The sequence below is a fragment of the Mesoplodon densirostris genome, chromosome X (assembly GCF_025265405.1).
Source record: "Mesoplodon densirostris isolate mMesDen1 chromosome X, mMesDen1 primary haplotype, whole genome shotgun sequence".
NCBI lineage: Eukaryota > Metazoa > Chordata > Mammalia > Artiodactyla > Ziphiidae > Mesoplodon > Mesoplodon densirostris.
The window spans coordinates 115,016,656-115,028,206 of NC_082681.1; positions in this window are offsets into that span (position 1 = coordinate 115,016,656).

Consider the following 11,551-nt stretch of genomic DNA (forward strand, 5'->3'; position numbering starts at 1 on the left):
CTTACAAGTGAGCTCTCAACAAAGGATACTGTTTCATGCATAGCCATGACATCCCTTTGGTGAGCTATTTTTATTGGTTCTAGATCTCAAATTAAACCAGTATCGTTATTCCCTAGGGCCCAAAGTGATACATAGATTTGTTTTAGCTTGGGGTGCTTTTCCAGCATGGTATGACACTGCCACTTTCTGCCATACCCCATTTCATTCAGAAGGCACAATGAACCCCATCAGGTGCTTTTCTCCCCCTATGGTACTCCACAGACACTCTGTCCAGTGTATAGAATGTGGTAACCTTTCATTTCCAAGGCATGTCTCTCTCCAGTGGGTTTACAGGAGGATCAAGAGAAAGTAAGAAAGGATTTTCCTTAGTCATAGGCCCTATCTGTATGGGAACCAGGGATGAAAAGGGACAAGAAGAAGGCTGACCCAAAATACCAGAAACCTGTATTGATCTATCACCAAATAAAAAGCAAAAAATCCCTGAGGAAGTTTCAGAATAAGTAGCACCAGTATCACCAATTCTCACCCCCAAGATTCCAATATCTGTCCATTTTTAGCCATTTTGCCAATTATTCCCTAGTCTTCCTGGGCTTTCCTGATTCCCTGCTTCCTGCAACTTCTGCATTCGGAATATCTCTTTACAGTTCCTTTTCCAATGTCCCGGCTTCTTGTAAGAATGACATACAGTCTCCCTTCTTTACTCCCTTCACAAGTTGTCCAGAGTAGGGGTTATTCCTCTACTAAATAGTTTTAACTAAGCAGCTAACACAACAATTTTTCATTTTTTCTCTCCTTCTTTGTCTTTCTTTCGATTGTCAGAAAACAACAGAGCTGCTGCTGAGATTTGAGTAACAATCTGTCCTTGTCATCCTGCCTCCTTCTGCCTAACCTGAATGTGGATAGTCATCAAGAGAGCCCAGACAAGTGTGCTTAGGGCCAAGGAGTGATTTGCATCTGCCTTTGGCCCTGAGCCAATAAATTTTGAGACCGCCTTAGCAAACAGCCAACTGAAATCAGTTGGGGGGACCCACTGGTTTTCTGGTTACACCTCTGAAACTTCTCTCAGCTCACCTTTAGCAGAAAGGCTTCAAGCATGGCTATTAGCAACCCTTCTTGCAGGTCTTTACTGCCCTTGGTTCTTCCACACTTGTGGCGGGGGGGGGGGGGGGCAGTGGCTTCCTTTGGCCACCATATACCTCGATGCGGTAGTTTTCTGGACCCTGACATGCTTGTTCCATCAAACTCGCCAAGCCAGCTAGTTGTAAAATTCCACACAGCAGCCACTGCACATCCCCATGTGTGGGGCTGTGAACTGAAAACACACTGCAAAGTATTTCTAGGGTACAGTGGAAAAAAAGCCTTTAAATGAGTCACATCAGCTCGTTGGAAAGGCAAGCGCATTACCTTGGAGGCCTGGGCAGCTCCTCAACGCTGTCATCGGCATTGCTGGTGATCCGAATAGGAAGAGCTTGTTGTTCTCATACTGAAATAAGAAAAAGGTAAATTATATGGTCTTTTGGCTAATCTGCCCATATTGACCTTTATCAGCTTAACATCTTTTTTTGTTTGCTTTGTTTCAAGTGCCTAGTGGAATTACTCTCCATCCTGTTGCCTTCATATGGGGACAGAATCTTTTATCCACATTCTCAATTATTCCATGATCATGCTGCTTTATCATTTCTGCTTTCCTTCCTACCTACCTGGTGTGGGGATGATATGGGAATCTTGTAGGTGAACCTGGGCATGAAGACATGAAGTGGACTCAGGCTAGGGCATTAGGTACAAAAACCTGTGTCCTCAAACAGGGCAGGTAATTCATTAGCAGTTACCAAACTTATGCCTTAGTCCCTCTGTGCAGGGAAATCACTAATGAAGGGAGCCACACATCCAAAAGATCACTGCCTCCTCCTCTCCAGAAACTGATTTGAGTTGGGGAAAGATAAAGAGAAGCAGGGGAGGGACTTCCCTGGTGGTCCGGTGGTTAAGAATCCACCTGCCAATGCAGGGGACACAGGTTAAACCCCTGATTGGAGAACTAAGATCCCACATGTCACTAAGATCCCATGTGCTGCCACTACTGAGCCCGCGTGCTCTGGAGCCTGTGCGCCACAACTAGAGAAAAGCCCACAGGCTGCAACTAGAGAAGCCCACGCACCACAACGAAGATCCCGTGAACTGCAACGAAAGATCCTGCATGCTGCAACTAAGACCTGTCGCAGCCAAATAATAAAGAGAGAGAGAGAGAGAGAGAGAGAGAGAGAGAAGCAGGGGAGCAGAGAGAGTTCGGACATCAGGGAAAGGAGGAGGGTTCTGTGACAGAGACAGTGCCTATAATTCTCTAATTTCCTCTTCCATTTTTCTCAGGTTTTCCTCCTGGCTACCCAACTTATATTTAATTTTCCTGTAGGAATGATATTAATCCCATAAATACTAATAATTCATTTGGTTGAGATGAGGCCCTTCTGAGAACCTCTGAAAACATGTTACTTTATCCAAATTAAAGGAAGCGTCCTCAGGCCACCGCAAGACTGGATTCTTACAGGTATACCATCTCTAATGTGATAGAGCTAGTACCTAGTAAAGAGAAAGAAGTGGCTTCCCATATTTTTCCATCAGCAAAGCTGATGGTGATCCTGATGGGCTTTTAGAGCCCATATTTCCATGCATATATTTTATAGTAAAATCTTGAATTTGATGAGGTTGGTTCTTCTGACAAATGATCCAAAAGGGCACAGAGCTAGAAGGAAGACTTTATCATTTAAATCTCTTACCTGACTGTTGTGTGTCTACAGAACTTCTGCTGATTCACTTGATTCAGGAACTTACAGAAGTCTGGTCCTCATTGCCAGATTTCTTGGGGTAATTTATTAGAAACAGACTCTTCTGCCAACTAACAAATGCCTTTCTGCAAAATATAGGAAAGAAAGGAAACAGTTTTATTATTTAATAAGAATTAAACCAGAATGTGACACTCATCACAGGCAACCTGCTAAAAAGATTGTGAAGACAGAAAGATAGCTCACCCTTTTATACCACCAAACAAATACAACCCATTACACCCATGTTCTCAAGATAAGGATAACTGTTCCTCAAGTAAGAGGACCTGACAGCTCCATGGATTACACATACTTCATCCTAAATTCATCTGGTAATTGGGGCTGCCCTCTTTGTTAGATAACTGACTTTATCCAAAGGAAAAATAAACTTATACCTTTGTGAAAGGAGGCAGTTTTTTACAACTTGGAGACAGGTCAAAGTTAAACTCTTATGGAGTCTAGGAGATGGGGTGCTAACTTCCTTGATATTTATATTTCAAAGAGGTGGCTCCCAGTTACTTGAGAAAAACATTCCTGGGTTGTAAAACTGGTGAGAGGCGTATTTAGCTTTTAAAAGATTTACATAGATCTCAAAGAGGCAGAGAAAGAATTTACAAGTTTTTTAAAGTAAATGCTCTAAAAAATGGGGGAGGGGGGAGTTTCGTTTCTTTTTTGCCCTGGGAGAAATAAAATTTTCATATTTTATTTTTATTGAGGTATAATTGACATATAACATTTTATTAGTTTCAGGTGTACAACATAATGATTTAACATTTCTACTTCTTCCTTATTTTAAATTTGTATTTGCCCTCATGTATGTCAAAGGGGAGATGGTACTTCCCTGATTATGGACATTATATAAGACTCCATTTTGCTAGCAGAAATGCTCTTGCTATGCTGGTGACCTTGAAGAAAAGATCTGTCATGTTGGACAGGTCTTTGGGGACCTATGGAAATGGCCAGTATGGAATGAGCCACGTGTCACGGAATTGCAGGCTGTGTTTAGGAACTGAGGCTGGCCTCTAACCAACAGCCAGCAACAACAACAAACCCAACATTTCTTAGCACCATTGCCAACAAAGTGAGTCAACTGGGATTTTTCTCTAGTTGAGCCTTTAGATAAGAACATAGCTCAGCTGACATGTTGATTGCAGCTAGGTGAGACTCTAAAGCAGAGACCACAGTTGAGTTCTACCTGGACTTCTTACACATAGAAACTGTGAGATAATAAATTTGTGTTCATTTATCCTGTTAAATTGGCACTAATTTGCTATGTAGCAGCAGGAGAAAATGGATACAAGAATACTCTACTATACTGACCTAGCTATTAACCCTTTCTTTTGGCCTTTCTTCATTCCTTACGTACCAACTTTCCAAGCCTAAAGTGGTTACCTGGTAACAGTTAGAAAAAGGTTCATGAAACATTTGAGTGAGCAGGAGTTGTTCACTCCTGTCAGAGTTGAGGGTAGCTGGAAGGAAGTATGTGGAGCTGAAGTGAAGGTAGGCCTTATTCTGGGCTGAGATGTACCTATGAGATAACCAGGTTAGTCCCCATCCTCCTCCAGTTCCCCTCAGCTTATGACCCTGTGGATTTATTTCTGGGTGACTTATTCCACATTTCGGGATAGACTGTCAGCCTAAAGTCTTTCCCACTGGAGCTCCAAATACCATTCAGATGATGGAAAGTCCTCTTTTACACATTTCCAGGGCACAACCTGCCCTGAGTGGTGTTACTTCACTTGCTAGAGGAGCAGGCTCTCACAATGAGATTGTGCAAAGCTGCCTGCCCATTGTGGAATCAGGGTCACTCCCTGCTTCCCAACCTCTCTCCACTCAGAGTAGCCCTGACAACAACAAGGGAAAGAAATGTCTCCCTTGTACCATTAACTACGCTAAACCCCAGGGTAAGCCTCTACAAAAGAGTCTCCCTGATAAAGAGCAGAATCTGCAGGATACCTCTACGTGGGCAAAAGAAAAAAAAAAAAAAAGGGGGGGGGAGCGGGGGAGAGGCCCTGGCTCCCAATTTCCTCACCCCACAGCAGGAGCACTCATTCTGGTGGAGAAGAAGGTGAGACACTGCCCCCATCACAGGTGGACAAGCTGGGACTGCCTCTAAGTCACTAATGTCTTCTTGGTTCTCTTCAGTGTGTCTATAATCAGCACTATATTCCCTGGTCACTATGTCTATAACACTATTATCCAGGTTATGCTTCCTCAAAGTCTAGTGATTGACAGGTCAGTGGAGAGACTGGTGTAGAGGTAGATGGAATGAACAGATCATTGGCCCAGGTAGCTTCCTCCCAAGCCTCTGCTAAATCCCCATGCACTTTTCTTTGAAAGTGAAAGCCCGAGATGGTATCCAGGCCAACTAAGCAGGGGACAAGGGGACTGAAGGAGCTGCCATTTCTCAGAAGGAGCTGACGTTTTTTCTTCTTCTTCAGCTAACATCATTCCCAGTCCTTCTGTTACTCAGTTGACTGATGTCCCCTTTTCCTTTCAGCCCTTTCCTTCCAGATGCACTAGTTGAACAATGCTGATATCTCTCTAGTTGATAGAAAATACAAAGTTTTTTTGCTCTCCTCAACTGGATTAACTTTGAAAATTACCATAATATATATAAAAGAAGGTTTTTAGTCGCCCCCAAAATTGAATTTTGTGGCTAGTGTGAGGGAGTGTTCCAGTTGCATTATTTTTCAATTTGGATATACAGTTGTTCCATTATCACACCTTAGTAAAAAGAGTGTTCTTTCTCTGCTTCTCTGCAATGGCAGTTTTAATAATCAAAGGTCCATGTATAAGTGGGTGTTTTAGGACATTCTATTCAGTTCTACTGGTCTATTTGCTTATATCAGCACTTATAACACCAATTTTTAATTACTGTAGTGTTTTTTAAAAAAGTAATTCTTAACACCTAGTAGAGTAAGTCCTCATATTTGTTTTCTTTATCAAGAGCATACTGACTCTTCTTGGCCATTTGCAAAGAAATTTAAAGTTTAGAATAAGCTATCAAGTTTCACATACAAAACCTCTTGAGTTTCTCTTGGGAGGACTGGGTATTACCATACACGACAGATTAAAATTGGGGAGAATTAACATGTTTACAATATTGAATGCTCCTCTCCATGAATATATGATAATTCCCTATTTAAGTTTCTGTTAACTTCTCTATTAATAGCTGTATATTTAAAATTTTTTATTATATATATTTTTATATGAGGCATGTGTATTTTATTTAGTAATTTACAAGTTATATTTTGTTTAATTTCATGGTCACGTTTGTTGCTGCAGAAACAAAACGCATGTTTACATATTGACTTTATACCCACCAACTTTTAAAAATAACTGCATTGGGCTTCCCTGGTGGCGCAGTGGTTGAGAGTCCGCCTGCCGATGCAGGGGACACGGGTTCGTGCCCCGGTCCGGGAAGATCCCACATGCCGCGGAGCGGCTGGGCCCGTGAGCCATGGCCGCTGAGCCTGCGCGTCCGGAGCCTGTGCTCCGCAACGGGAGAGGCCACGACAGTGAGAGGCCCGTGTACCGCAGAAAAAAAAAAAAAAAAAAAAAAAAAAACTGTATTGATTTCATAGGCTGTTTTTATTTATTGTTCATGTTTTCATAGATATCCTTTACTTTCAAAGATATCCTTTGCCTGGTAGCATAATTTCTTTCATCATGAATGAATAAGTTTTATAAAACACTATTCTGTATCAATTTACATATGATTTTTCTCTCATTTAATCTGTCCACAAGGTATGCCAGCCGTGGATTTATTCTACCTCAGCTCGATTCCTCACTCTTCTGCTCTGCTCTTTAGTATAAAATGTCTCTCAGTTCTCATGCTCTGTGCTCTCCAACACCTGGATGCCAGCTCAGTTAAACCAAGAGTGACAACTGCAGAGTAGAGCCCAGGAGGATCCAAGTGCCCAGAATCCTTCACCTTCTTCCTCTCTGAAGCAGGTGGTTTCCCTTCGATGGCCACATTATCTCCGTGGCTCCAACTTACCTCAGTAACAATACTTTTTCTCTTTGTTCCTCTAGCCTAGAGGCGGGAATGCCTTTTTAAGTTGCGAAGTATTGTTTTGCTCAATTCTCCCCAGTTGGTTTCTCGAGTAACCAATCTCCTACACTAAATTCTCCAAATTGTATAGAGTGATTTCTGTTTCCTGGATAACAGGGGACCAATTACAGATGACCAATTTTATTGATTTATTTTTTTCATGTGAAAGCCTCCTTTCAGTCCTAAGAAAAACTTAACTCTGTCACACATGTGTGTATACACAAACACACACATATATATTCAAAAACTCTTAACAGTATAATGGAGGGATTTATTCAACTTTTAAAAATTTCGAGCACTACACATAAAGCTCTACAGTATAACCTGTGAGAAATAGTCCAAGTGGTACTCAAATATTATAGCCTTAAATACATTTACCAGAAAAAAAAATTTTAAACATTCAAATGATTCAAGAGCTATAGAAACAATAGCACATTACATTCAAATAATGAGAAGGTAGGAAATAATGAAGATAAATGCAGAAACGATGAATTAGAAGGTAGTAAAGCCAACTAATGAAAGCCAGCTCTTTGAAAATATTTCTATAATACTTTCTGTAGTTCTTATCAGTTACAAAAGAAAGAAGCATAAATGAGTGATATTAGTTCAATAAAATTCTATAAGATATACCTACAGAAGAGATTTAAAGGCTATAATGGAACGCTATAAATACTTTCACCCTTACAACAGGATAACAAATGGTGGATAAGGAAAAAATTCTACCTAGAGAAGTTTTTAGCTAATAATCACAAAGGAATGCTAGCGTTACCATTCTGCAGCCCCTAATGGGTTAATGGCTGAGGGTGATGAACCTCAATGGCTGGCAACATCACCACAAAGGAGATAACAGACATCATGTATCTCCTAATGGAAATGCACAGTGTCATCTTTCGAGTAATGTTACCAACAAATAAACCTTCATCTTCAAGTGTCTTTCTATTATTATCGAGGACTGTTGATGTTGAGTATCAGGTATATTGGGTTCATTATTCTATTCTCTGTGCCGTTGTATGTTTGAGTATTTCAATAACATGATTTTATTATAAATAGCATGCCTCTAAATTTAAAAATCCAACTGACATGGAAGATTTTTTTAGCAAAATATAAATGACTGAATAGGTCCATAAAGAAACAAAAAACTTAATCTAACAATAAAAACTAAAACTGTAGTTAAAACCCATGGAACCCTCAAAATGTTCCTGGAAGCTTCTTATACCAAATGAAGGAGGAATCAATCAAAATTGTATGTAAACTCTTCCAAACCATACAAAAGATAGGAAATGACTCAACCACTCTAATGGGGTAGCGCTCCTTGATACAAAGACGAGGTAAGGATACGCTGAAAAAAGAACATCAATCAAGCTCACTCATATACAGACAAGTCTTAAATAACTTCATAGCACATGCAATGTAGTGGTGAATTAATAAGAAAAAATAGGCTGTGTCAAAGGAATGCAAAGAAGAAATCACATTAGAAAACATGAATCAGAATTCACTATACTAACAGATGAGGGAGAAAAAGCATGTGATCATGTTGTGCAGGGGTAAAGAAAAAGCTTTGATAAAAATTCAACATAAATTAATGGCAATAACTTGTAGCAAACTTATAAGAATGGAATTCCCATATCATAGTCATCAGCAAATATACATAAATGTGAAATATTAGAAGCATTCCCAATAAAGTCTGGAAAAACACACAGATGTATGGTACCACAAACCTGTATGTGAATGTATAGCAGGACACAGCCAAGAACAAGAATAATAAAATAAATATATGAATAATGAAAAGAAACAATAATAGTACCAATATGATTTTATAATTAAAATACCTAAAGTAATAGGCAAACATAATATTCAAATGTATAAGGAACATCAAAAACCTAGTATACTGAAAATCACTACAGCAAAATCAGAAACCTGGTCACACAAAATCGATAGCTAATTAGAACACGTAAAGGACAATCCCATTCACAACAGCAACAATATCTAAAATGTACCTAAAGTGAAACCTTACAAAACTGTACAAGATCTTTATGAAGACAACAATAAAAATTTACTGATAGAGTTAGAAAACAAAATGTCCCAAATAGAGCAGTATAATGTTGATTCAGGGGAACAGAATATTGTAAAGAGGTCAATGCTCCTTAACTTTTACAGTTTTAGTGCTGTACCTGTAGCTTCCAAGATGACAACCAAACTCCAGGTGCGGTCTCCTGTGCCCCAAATCAACCCTGGAAAAACTAAAGAAGGAACAAACAAAAGGATATCAACATTAACAGTAAAACAACAACAAGAAACCCCTGAGGGTACTAAGTCTGTACTCAACAAGTGCTTGTGTGAGGGCAGTTGAGATAGGTCTAGGGAAGACAGGATCATTTGAAGCAAAGGTTTTAAAGTTTAGCCCTCGTTTCTCCCAGTGTGCCCTGGGTGGATGAATTTCCACTGCCTCACTGAACTTGAGGGAACTTGAGGCAGCTCCTCAGAGCCCACATGCCAGGACTATTGGGTTATGCCAGGACTATGGGATAATATCAGAACAGAACCAAAATTTGGTTGCTTGAGGTAATATGAGTCCAGAGGTTGTCCTAATAACCACCTGAAACTTCTTCTGTTGGTGAAGACAGGGCTTTTGTTAATGGTCATCTTAATAGACTATAAGGCATGAATGGAAATAAAATAGTGAGAACACTTGAGATCTCTTCTTTCAGCAAATTTCAAGTGTATAATACATTATAATTAACAGGAGTCACCATGCTGTACAGTAAGTTTCCAGAACTTATTCATCTTATAACTGAAAGTTGTACCCTTTGATCAGTATCTCTGCTTCTCTCTAACCCACCAGGTTCTGGTAATCACGATTCTACTCTCTGTTACTAGGAGTTCAACTTTTGATTTTTTAGATACCACATATAAGTTAGATCACGTGATATTTGTCTTCCTGTGTCTGGCTTATTTTACTTAGCATAATGTCCTCCTAGGTTCATCCATGTTGTTCAAAATGATGGGATTTCTCACCACACACACAAAAATGGTTAACTATGGGAGGAGATACGATAAATACTTTCGTTCTGGCAATCATTTCACAATGTACCCATATATCCAAACATCACATTTGACAAAATATACATAAAAAGCAATTTTTTATTTGTCAAAATATAAAGAAAATATTGAAATACAATAGCAAGTATCACAGTAATTTCACATAACCAAAAAATTCATTCCAGAAAATTTGATTAATGACACTGATATCATGCAAGAGAGGCCTCAGGGCTAAAGTTAGGAAAGGGAAGAAACCAGTTAGAATGCGCATCATCAGAAAATCTACAAACAACAAATGCTGCAGAGGGTGTGGAGAAAACGGAACCCTCTTGCCCTGTTGGTGGGAGTGTAAACTGATACAGCCACTATGGAGAACAGTATGGAGTTTCCTTAAAAAACTAAACATGGAATTACCATATGACCCAGGAATCCCACTCCTGGGCATACACCCAGAGAAAACCATAATTCAAAAAGACACATGCACCCCAATATTCATTGCAGCACTATTTACAACAGCCAGGTCATGGAAGCAACCTAAATGCCCATCGACAGACGAATGGATAAAGAAGATGTGGTACATATGTATGTAATGGAATATTACTCAGCCATAAAGAGGAATGAAATGGAGTCATTTGTAAACACATGGATGGATCTAGAGTCTGTCATACAGACTGAAGTCAGAAAGAGAAAAATAAATACCGTATATTAACGCATATATATGGAACCTAGAAAAATGGTACAGATGAACCAGTCTGCAGGGCACAAATAAAGACACAGATGTAGAGAAAAAACGTATGGACACCAAGGGGGGAAATGGTGAGGGGTGGAGTGGTGGTCGAATAAATTGAGAGATTTTGATTGAAATATATACACCAACATGGATAAAATGGATAACTAATAAGAACCTACTGCATAAAAAAAAAAAAATTAAATAAAATTCCAAAAAAAAAAGGAAGAATTCCAAGACTCATAGAACTCAATGCAACTTCCGTAAACCAAGACATTGAAACGCACAGAATTCTCACCTCCTACAACCATTTCCAAGAAGCAGTCTCAGGGAGTTGATGTCTTTGATGTGAGGCCTTGGCCTCAGGTCAGCAGACGGGAGGTAGCCCAGCACCTACAGGCAGTCAAGAGAAGACACTGAGAGAGGATTGAGAGCACCATCCACCATAGAAGAGGGGGCCCCAAAGAGCCCTCACTGTCGGTCTCGGGGGACCCAGGCATGGCTGTGAGGCTCAGGCCCCCAGATACTTCCAGCTGGGGGTGCCGACAGAAATGAGAGCCAAGGTGTGACGCCTGCTGACTCAGCTCAGCAGAGGGAAAAGTCCCAGGACCTGCCAAGAGTCAACGCAAGGCCCTCGTGCCAGGCCCGCGGGAAGCTCCCCCGGAACCACCCCCACCTCCTGTCCCACCCGGCCCCGCCCCGTTCCACCCCACCCCTGCTGTGCTCCTGGAGCCCAGATGCGCATGACCGGATGTGACGTCCTCCTACGCACGCGGTGGGGGCGACGCCATTGTTGAGAGCTGCCGTCCGGTGAGGGTGAGCCGCGGGAGGAATCCCACGTCTCTTCAGGAGTCAAAGTGTGAGGTAACCCCAGTTAGAAGTGCGGGGATGCCCCCGATATCCCCAATCCCC